The sequence below is a fragment of the Mustela putorius genome, unplaced genomic scaffold, assembly GCF_011764305.1.
Source record: "Mustela putorius furo isolate JIRA1106 unplaced genomic scaffold, ASM1176430v1.1 tig00003972_pilon_pilon_pilon, whole genome shotgun sequence".
Classification (NCBI taxonomy): Eukaryota; Metazoa; Chordata; class Mammalia; order Carnivora; family Mustelidae; genus Mustela; species Mustela putorius.
Window position 1 is genome coordinate 7,092,585 of NW_025422115.1, and position 9,323 is coordinate 7,101,907.

General features: G+C 38.6%; 1 pseudogene; it reads right to left on the minus strand.

Annotated features, from left to right (window-relative positions):
- Positions 1 to 8,269: 8,269 nt before the first annotated feature.
- LOC101673408 lies at positions 8,270 to 9,044 on the minus strand (annotated as a pseudogene).
- Positions 9,045 to 9,323: the final 279 nt, after the last annotated feature.

The following is a 9,323-nucleotide window of genomic DNA, read 5'->3' on the forward strand; positions in this document are numbered from 1 at the left end:
ATTCTTTCATCCTTGCGAGCTCTCCAAGCTGGGCAGGAAACGGGGAGGATTTGATTCAGGTGCACTGTGGTTATTTATTCCCTGGCCAGCTCTCCAGAAAAAGCTGTCTGGTCTGATTCAACCAACCAACGAACTATTTTTGAAAACTGCTGAACAATTGTTGACTGTGTCACACCAGCCTCTGGGCACGTATCAACAGGTAGGAGCAAATGAGGGCACACAACTCACCATTAAGGGAAGGTGCTCCCTGGAGTGTTTGAACTTAGGCTAAGGCCCCAAACCTGGGGACAACAGGAAGGAAGCACCTCCCTTATTTCAAAAGAGCACCAAAGAGCTACCAGAAATCCATTCTGGGATTTGTTAAGTCTACACTGGTGTTGCAGGCCTTGTCCCTGTGGCACCAGCAACAAACAATAGAGAATTGAGAGAAATGGGGTCAGGGAGGGATTTGATAGGAGCGGCAGGTGATCACCTAGGCAGGGGTTGCTGAGAGGAGTCCCTCAAACCATGTTAAGTCATGCCAAGAGACTCTTTAGAGATTGGGGTGCTTTCCGAAAGGGGAGATAGATGGCCATTGCATTTTCTGGTTAAATCTTGCCCCACTGGGTGCAATCAATCAAGCTGTACCTGGTGGAAGATATTCTGATATATTTGATAAGTGTGCTTTGGTGTCTGAAAATGGAAATGAGCAGAGGGAATGGTGCTCTTGGAAAACTCCAAGGTTGAGAAACTGGCTGGACCAGCCCAAGACTGCAGGGCGAAGGCAACGGGCAGTGGTGGGACAGTCCAAACTCAGGCCACTGGATATGGTGGGAAACTGTGGATAGCCATAGAAGGTGTCCAGCTCAAGGAATGTTGAAGGTGCCTTATCTCAGGGAGTGGTCTCCTGGGACAAGGGGACTCCAGCAGAAGCACCAAAGAGACCACCAGGTGCAGGAGGTCAGTGAATTGTGTTTGTTGGTCAGGGACCCAGGAGAAATTCGCCCAAGATGGTTAGCATGAAGAGATTTGTACAAATCAGGTTCACTTAGGTAAAATCTATGTAAAATGAAATTTATTCTTTCTAGACACATCATTTAATGAGCTTTCCCAGATGTTTACAGTTGTGTAACCATCATAACAAACATGATATAGAACATGTATATTGCTCCCAAAAATTCTGTCACGACCTCCTGCAGCCAGTTCCCTCTTACCTCCAGTCCCTGGCTACCAATGGCAGGTATTCTGTCCTTACAGTTTTGTCTTTGCTGGAACACCATGGAAATGACGTCATAGAGCATGTATGTAGCCTTTTGTATCTAGCTTCTTTCACCTGGTATAATGTTTCTGAGATCCATCCATGTTATTGACACATGCAATGGATAGCATGCTTTAGTCAATGGATAGCGTTCTACTGTATGGATGTTAACTTTATCCATTCATTTGTTGAAGGACTTTTAATTGTTTTTATTTTGGTGATAATGAATAATGTGACTATAAATAGTCACAGGTCTTTGTATGTATGTATGTTTTTATTTCTCTTGTATAAATACTTAGGAGTGCAAATTCTGGATCATAAGGTAAGTGTATGTTCAACTTTCTAAGAAACTGGCCAATTTTTTTCCCAAAGGGATTGTTATCATTTTGTATTCTTGTCAACAGTATATGAGAGTTTCATTTCTTTCCCATCCTTGTCAGCATTTAGTATTGTCAGTATTTTGAAGTTTAGCCAATCTAATAGGTGTGCAGTAGTATCTCATGAGGTTTTAATTTGCGTTAAACTAGTGACTAATGATGTGGAGCATCCTTTCTTGTGTTTATTTGCCATCCATAGATCTTTGGTGAAGTATCTGCTCAAATATTTTGCCAATTTTTGAGTTGTTTGTCTTCTTATTGGATTAAAGAATTCTTTGCATAATTTAAATGCTGCAAGTCCTTTGTCAGATATGTACTCTGCAGATGTTTTCTCCCCGTCTGTACCTTGTCTATTCATCTTTTAAAGTGTCTTTTGAAGAACTAAAGTCTTAAAATTTTGATGAAGTCCCATTTATCAATATTTTTTCTTTTGTATTTGGTGCTTTTTGTGTTGTAGCTAATAAGTTTATGTTTGGTGCAAGTTCACACAGTTATTGTCCTGTCTTTCTTTCTCAAAACTTCACAGTTTTAGCTCTTACATTTAGGTCTACAGTCCACTTGTTGTTAATTCTAAAATACGGTGTGAGGGGAGGATTGAGGTTCATTCCAAATGGATGTCCTATTGTTAGGACGGCATTTGATGAAAAGAACAGGGTCCCTTTTTATTGAAAAATAAAATACTTCCAGAAAAGCACATATGTTATAGCTATACAGCTCAATAAATTTTCACAAACTGAACAGATGTGTTGTCAGCTCCCAGATCAGGAAACAGACCACTTCTAGCTCCCCAGAAGGCCCCTCTTATTCCCTTCCAGTCGCTATGCACTGGCCCCATCCTATCCTTAATAGCCACTACCCTGACTTTCAACAGATATTAGTTTTGCCTATTTTTAAACTTTGTATAAATGTAATTATGTAAGACATCTTTTAATCTGCATTCTTTCATTCAACATTATATTTGGGTTCTTTTTTAAAGGAGATTTTTTTGTTTGTTTTGTTTTGCTTTTTAATTTTTTAAAAAAATTTTATTTATTTTTAAAATTTCTTTTCTGTGTTCCAGATTTCATTGTTTATTAAGGAAATTTTAAAAAAATATTTATTTATGTATTTTGAGAGACTGAGAGAGATAGTGCAGGAGGAGGGGTAGAGAGAGAGGAGAAAGAGGATCTCAAGCAGACTCCCCTTTGAGTGGGGCATCCAACGTAAGGCTGGATCTCTCATGACTTGAGCCAAAAATCAAGAGGCGTGGGAGGTTGGGGGAGCCAGGTGGTGGGTATTAGAGAGGGCACGGATTGTATGGAGCACTGGGTGTGGTGCAAAAACAATTAATACTGTTATGCTGAAAATAAATAAATAAATAAATAAATAAATTTTTAAAAAATCAAGAGTTAGACGGGCGCCTGGGTGGCTCAGTGGTTAAGCCGCTGCCTTCGGCTCAGGTCATGATCTCAGGGTCCTGGGATCGAGTCCCGCATCGGGCTCTCTGCTCGGCAGGGAGCCTGCTTCCCTCTCTCTCTCTCTCTGCCTGCCTCTCCGTCTACTTGTGATTTCTCTCTGTCAAATAAATAAATAAAAAATCTTTAAAAAAAAAAATCAAGAGTTAGAGGTTTAACAAATATTTAACTCCCCAAATATGTAAGATTTATCCATGTTGTTGCCTACCATTATAGACGACTGATTCTCACTGCTGTGTCATATTCCACTGAATGACTATACCGCAATTCATTTGTCCATTCTTTTGTTAATACTCATGTGTGTAATGTCTAGGTTGGGACTTTAATGAGTAGTGAACATACATTTTAACTGGGTGTATTTTGGGGCATGGAGTTTCAGGGGTATAGGTTTTGTGTATGTTCAGTTTTATCAGACACAGCAAAGACTTTCCTAGAATGTTCACACCACTTTGTATCCCCTCGCTCCACATCCTCACCAGCACTTGGCATTTTCCACCATTTTTATTTTTGCCATTCTAGTGAGTATACAGTGATACCACATTGCAGTTTTTCATTTGCCATTTCCTGATGACTAACAAGTTTGAACTCCTTTCTATATGTTTATGAAACATATGGAAGAGGCTAGTTTTTGTTTTTGTTTTTATTTTTATTTATTTTTTAAAAGATTTTATTTATTTATTTGACAGAGATCACAAGTAGGCAGAGAGGCAGGCAGAGAGAGAAGGGGAAACAGGCTCCCTGCTGAGAAGAGAGCCCAATTTTGGGCTCGATCCCAAGACCCTGGGATCATGACCTGAGCCGAAGGCAGAAGCTTAACCCACTGAGCCACCCAGGTGCCCCTGGAAGAGGCTGTTTTGATATGATCTTTTGTAAAGTGTCGATTCAAGTGTTCTGTTTATTTTTATGTTAGATTATGTCTTCTTATAGGTGTGTAGGGGTTAAGTATGTATTCTGTAAACCAGTCCTCTGTCAGACTTCTATGTTGTTGATGGCTATTTCTCAGTCTATGTGTTGGGTTTTTTTTTTGAGAATTTTTCTGAAGGTGCCATTTCAGGTGGGATGTTGTGCACCTAGGGCTGGTGACAGCAGGAAGTTCTTCCTGCTCTGAGGATGAAGTTCAATGGGATGAAATCATATTACTTGAGCCCAGTGAGGGCTGGAGCTGAGAGAGTGGGGCAGCCCAGCTGGAGTCACGATCATGAGGGACACACCACTGCCAGGTGCATCCCTGAGGCAAAGAGGAGTAGGAAATCCCTCTGTCCTTTCACCTTCTCGTCTCCCATTGGGGCCTCCATTGGCTGAACCCAGAAATCAGTAAGGAAGCCCAAAATGTGTAGTCTCCAGGAATCACAGGAGTCAACCTCTGGATCACAGAGGAAGACAGAGGAAGAGGAGGTATGGATCAGGAGAGGGAGTGCCATGGAGATTAATGGCAAAGAGAAGGAGCAAGAGATTGCCCAAAAACTATCTCTCAGGTTAAGACATTATGCAGTGTGTATATCCCCAGCGAGTCTCTAAAGAATCCACAAAACGTGGTCCTTAAGAGAGCCAGCATTTAGAGGATTGCCACATGAAGATCGTGGCAGCAGAACTAGTTACGTGGAAAAGAAAAAAGACTTTTTGCTCCCTTCCTTTAAGCTTCTACTTCCTTTGCCCCAAGCCTAAAGGAGCTGGGAAAGGGAGAGGAAGGAAGAGAGAAAACTAGGAAAAGGACCCTCGATGCCCATCCCCACTGCCTGGCTGGGACAGGGCAGAGCTTGGCTTGGATGTGAGATTCAAATTTCGATTGAGACTGGACTGGACTGGACTGGACTGAACACTTGAAAGTGAGCCATCTTTACAGAAACAAGGCTTGTTCTTACCATTAAAAATGCCTGGAAAACTGAAGTGAGTTGACTCACTAAGATGTTGTCAAGGGAAGGATGATGTGAAAGAACATACCGGAAGGCCAGTGTGGAAGGAAGATCAAACCACTTCCTGTTTGTTCCTCACAGGTTCAGATTGTTCAAAAGACTAGTTTTAAGTAACTTAAAGCTCCCTTTCCCAGCAAGCTTGAGGCTATGTACTTCTCATGCATTGTCTTATACACATTCACAACCACTCTGTGGGTCAATGCTAGTATAATCTCTGCTTTATAGATGTGAAAATTGAGGCACTGGGTTACAAGACCATATCAGCCTGGTTTGAAGTCCAGCAGATCTGATTTCAGAGTCTAAGTTAAATTTTTTTAAAATAAGACTTTATTTTTAGAGCAAAAAAGACTTTAATTTTAGAGCAATAAAGAAGACTTTATTTTTAGAGCAAATAAATTTGAACCTAAATACATAGAGTTGCCCTATAACCCATGCCTCACACATATATAGCTTCCCCCACTATCACTGTATCACATTTGTTAAAATTGGTGAATCTACACTGACACATCATTATCACTTAAATTCCATAATTTACATTAGGGTTCGCTCTTGATGTCATGCATTCTATGGGTTTGGACAATTGTATAATGACATGTATTTACTATTATAGCATCATACAGAGTTATTTTCACTGCCCTAAAATTCCTTCATGCCCTGCCTATTCATCCTTCCCACTACCTTCAACCCCTGGCAACCACCGATCTTTTTAATGTCTCTGTAGTATTGCCTTTTTCAGAATGTCACATAGCTGGAGTCCTACAGTATGCAGCATTTTCAGATTGACTTCTTTCATTCAGTAATAAAAATTAAAGTTTCCTCCATGTCTTTTCATGGCTTCATAACTCCTTTCTTTTTAGTGCTGAATAATATACTGTTGTCTGGGTATATCATAGTTTCTTTATCCATTTACCTCCTAAAGGGCATCCTGATTGTTTCCCAAGTTTTGCCAATTATAAATAAAGCTGTTATAGACATCTGTGTGCAAGGTGTTTGTGTGAACATAAGTTTTCAATTCACTTGGGTAAATTAATACCAAGGAGCACAACTGCAGAATTGTATGGTTAAAAATATGTTTAGTTTTATAAGCAGCATCCAACTGCCAAACTGTCTTCTAAAGTGCCTGCACCATTTTGCATCCCTACCAGCAAGGAATGAGAGTTCCTGTGGCTCCCCATCCTTATCAGCATTTGGTGTTGTCAGTGTTCCCAGTTTTGGCCATCCTAATAGGTGTGGAGTAGTCTCCCATTGTTGTTTTAATTTGCATTTCTCTGATGCTCTATGATGTGGAGCACATTTTCATATGCTTATTTACTATCTGGATATCTTCTTTGATGAGGTGTCTGTTAGTGTCTTTAGCCCAATTTTAACTGGGTTGTTTCTTTTCTTATTGTTGAGTTTAAAGAGTTCTTTATTTATTTTTGGATAACAGTCCTTTATCAGATATGTCTTTGCAAATATCTTCTCCCAGTCTATAAAGTGTCTTTTCATTCTCTTGACATGATCTTTCACAAAGGAGAAGTTTTTAATTTTCATTAAGTCTAGCTCATCAATTGTTTCTTTTCATGGATTGTGTGTTTGGTGTTGTATCTAAAAAGATAGGTCATTTACATTTTCTCCTATGTTATATTCTAGGAGTCTTATAATTTTACATTTTACATTTAGGTTTATGATCCATTCTAAGTTGATTTTTGTGAAGTTTATAAAGTGTGCCTATTCTTATTTTTCTGTATGTGGGTATATAGTTGTTCCATGGCCATTTATTGAAAAGAGTGTCTTTGCTCCATTGTATTGTCTTTGTTCCTTTGTCAAAGATAAGTTGACTGTATTTATGTGGGTATATTTCTGGGGTCTTTATTCTGTTCTATTGATCTAGTTGTCTTTTCTTTTGCTAATACCACATTGTCTTGATTACTGTAGCTTTATATTAAGTGTTTAAGTCAGGTAGTGTCAGTCCTTCAACTTTGTGCTTCTTCTTAAATATTATGTTGGCTATTCTGTGTCTTTTCTCTCTCCATATAACCTTTGGCTTCAGTTTGTCAATGTTCACAAAATAACTTCCTGGGATTTTGATTGGAATTATAGTGAATGTAGAGATGAAATTGGAAAGAACTGAAATCTTGACAATATTGAACCTTTCTGTCTATGAACATTGAGTATCTCTCCATTTATTTAGTTGTTCTTTAATTCATCAGAGTGTTTTAGTTTTCTTCATATAGATTTTTTTATTATGTTGAGTTAGTCATCATTAGTCTTTGATGTAGTATTCAATGATTCATTATTTGCTTATAACATTCAGTGTTTGTCACAACACGTGCCCTCCTTAATACCCATCACCTGGCTAGATTTATATTTTGTTAGATTTATACCTAAGTACTTTATTTGGGGGAGTGCTAATATAAATGGTACTTTGTTTTAAATTTCAAATTCTACTTGCTCATTGATGGCATATAGGAAGGTAATTGGCTTTTATATACTAATCTTGTACCTTGGGGTGCCTGGGTGGCTCAGTGGGTTAAGCCTTTGCTTTGGTCCAGGTCATGGTCTTAGGGTCCTGGGATCAAGCCCTGTATCAGGCTCTCTGCTCAGCAGGGAGCCTGCTTCCCCCTCTCTCTGCCTGCCTCTGACCTTACTTGTGATCTCTCTCTCTGGGAAATAAATAAATAAAATCTTTAAAAAAAAATCTTGTACCTTGCAACTTTGTCATAATTGCTTATTAGTTCTAGGAGTTTGATTTTTAAAATATTCATATGTTTAATTCTTAAGCCACTGTTTTTTTAAAAAAAGATTTTATTTATTTATTTGACAAAGAGAGAGATCACAAGTAGGCAGAGAGGAAGGCAGAGAGAGGGGGGAAGCAAGCTCCCTGCTGAGCAGAGAGCCGAATGTGGGGCTCAATCCCAGGACCCTGAGATCATGACCTGAGCTGAAAGCAGAGGCTTAACCCACTTGAGCCACTCAGGTGCCCCCCACCACTGTTTTCTGATGAAGACAGCATTGTGTTTTATGCAAGGTTGGAAAACTCAAAATAATCACCATAAACCCTATAAAAGAGAATAAACTAGTATGGCCCACAAATATAAGATGAAATCCACAATATTGGAGTTATAAATATTTAGATAAGCCCAGACTAGAAGATAAGCCCAAACCACCATCAGAATGAAATATGATATGGTCTAAGATATATCCTTAACTTTTGATACAGCCCTCAGTCTGAGTTCTTCAGATTGATCTTCAGTTCAGTTAAGGCAGCAATTTTCCATTGTATTTATTGTACAGACTACATACATTCTAGAAGTTTCCTTTATGATACACTGTTGTACATCTTGTCCCAGCAATTTGAGGGCAGGCAAATTCCACAAAATTGTCAGTAAGAACATGCCATGCTCTTTCTTTCTTCATCATAATTGACAGATTGTCCTCTGCATTCATTGTACTGATGGTTAAAGGAAGATTCCAAATATCTTTTTATATTGATCATTTATGATATTCCACCAAAGAGTTATTCCATAAGTCTAAGAATTTAAATCTTCCTTAAGCACTAAGTTCAAGTAGGCAATGGCCATTTTTAGATCTAATCCTTTCCATCTTAGAATCATTGCAAAATTAAAAGTAAACTGGTAAAAATCCTTAAGTCATCCTGGTTCTTTCGATTCTTTTTCCATCTTGGGTATCTGGGCCCTTAGGTTTCAATGTCATACCATCCATGAATTCTTGTTTGGGAAACTTACACTGTGTTGCTGCTCTGAACTTCCATGTAACAATCAACACAAAAATGCTGGCTGGCTCTAGTGCTAGGTCATCATAGGACTATTGTATATCATCTATTCCAATTTTGTTTTCATCTTGAGAAACCTTGTATCTATTGTATTGTTATAATAACTTCTTCCTGTTCAAGGATGCTTTTACACTCTCTCATATATAAAGTTCAGGATTTTGGAAAAAATTGTCTGTTGCAACAACTAATTTCCAGTCATTTTGAGACAGAAAACTTTATGGCTGTTTTTTTACTAGAGTGTATGAAGATCATATACTGACAAATTTTATCCTTCTGCAATGATTTCAACTTGCTCTTGTTGTTCTCCTAGCTTTTCCTCTCCTCCTCTGCCTCTACAGTTAATCAGTTCCAGGAGTTTTTTGTTGTTGTTGTTGATTGTTTCAGATTTTCGACATGTATGATCATGTCATCTGTGAACAAGGATAATTTTATTTCTTCCTTCCAATCTCTATGCCTTTATTTCCTTCTCTTGTCTTATTGCATTATTTTAACTTCTAGTAAAAAGTTGAAAGGGAATGGTGAGAGGAGATATCCTTGCCTTTTTCCTGATCTTTGTAGGAATGTTTT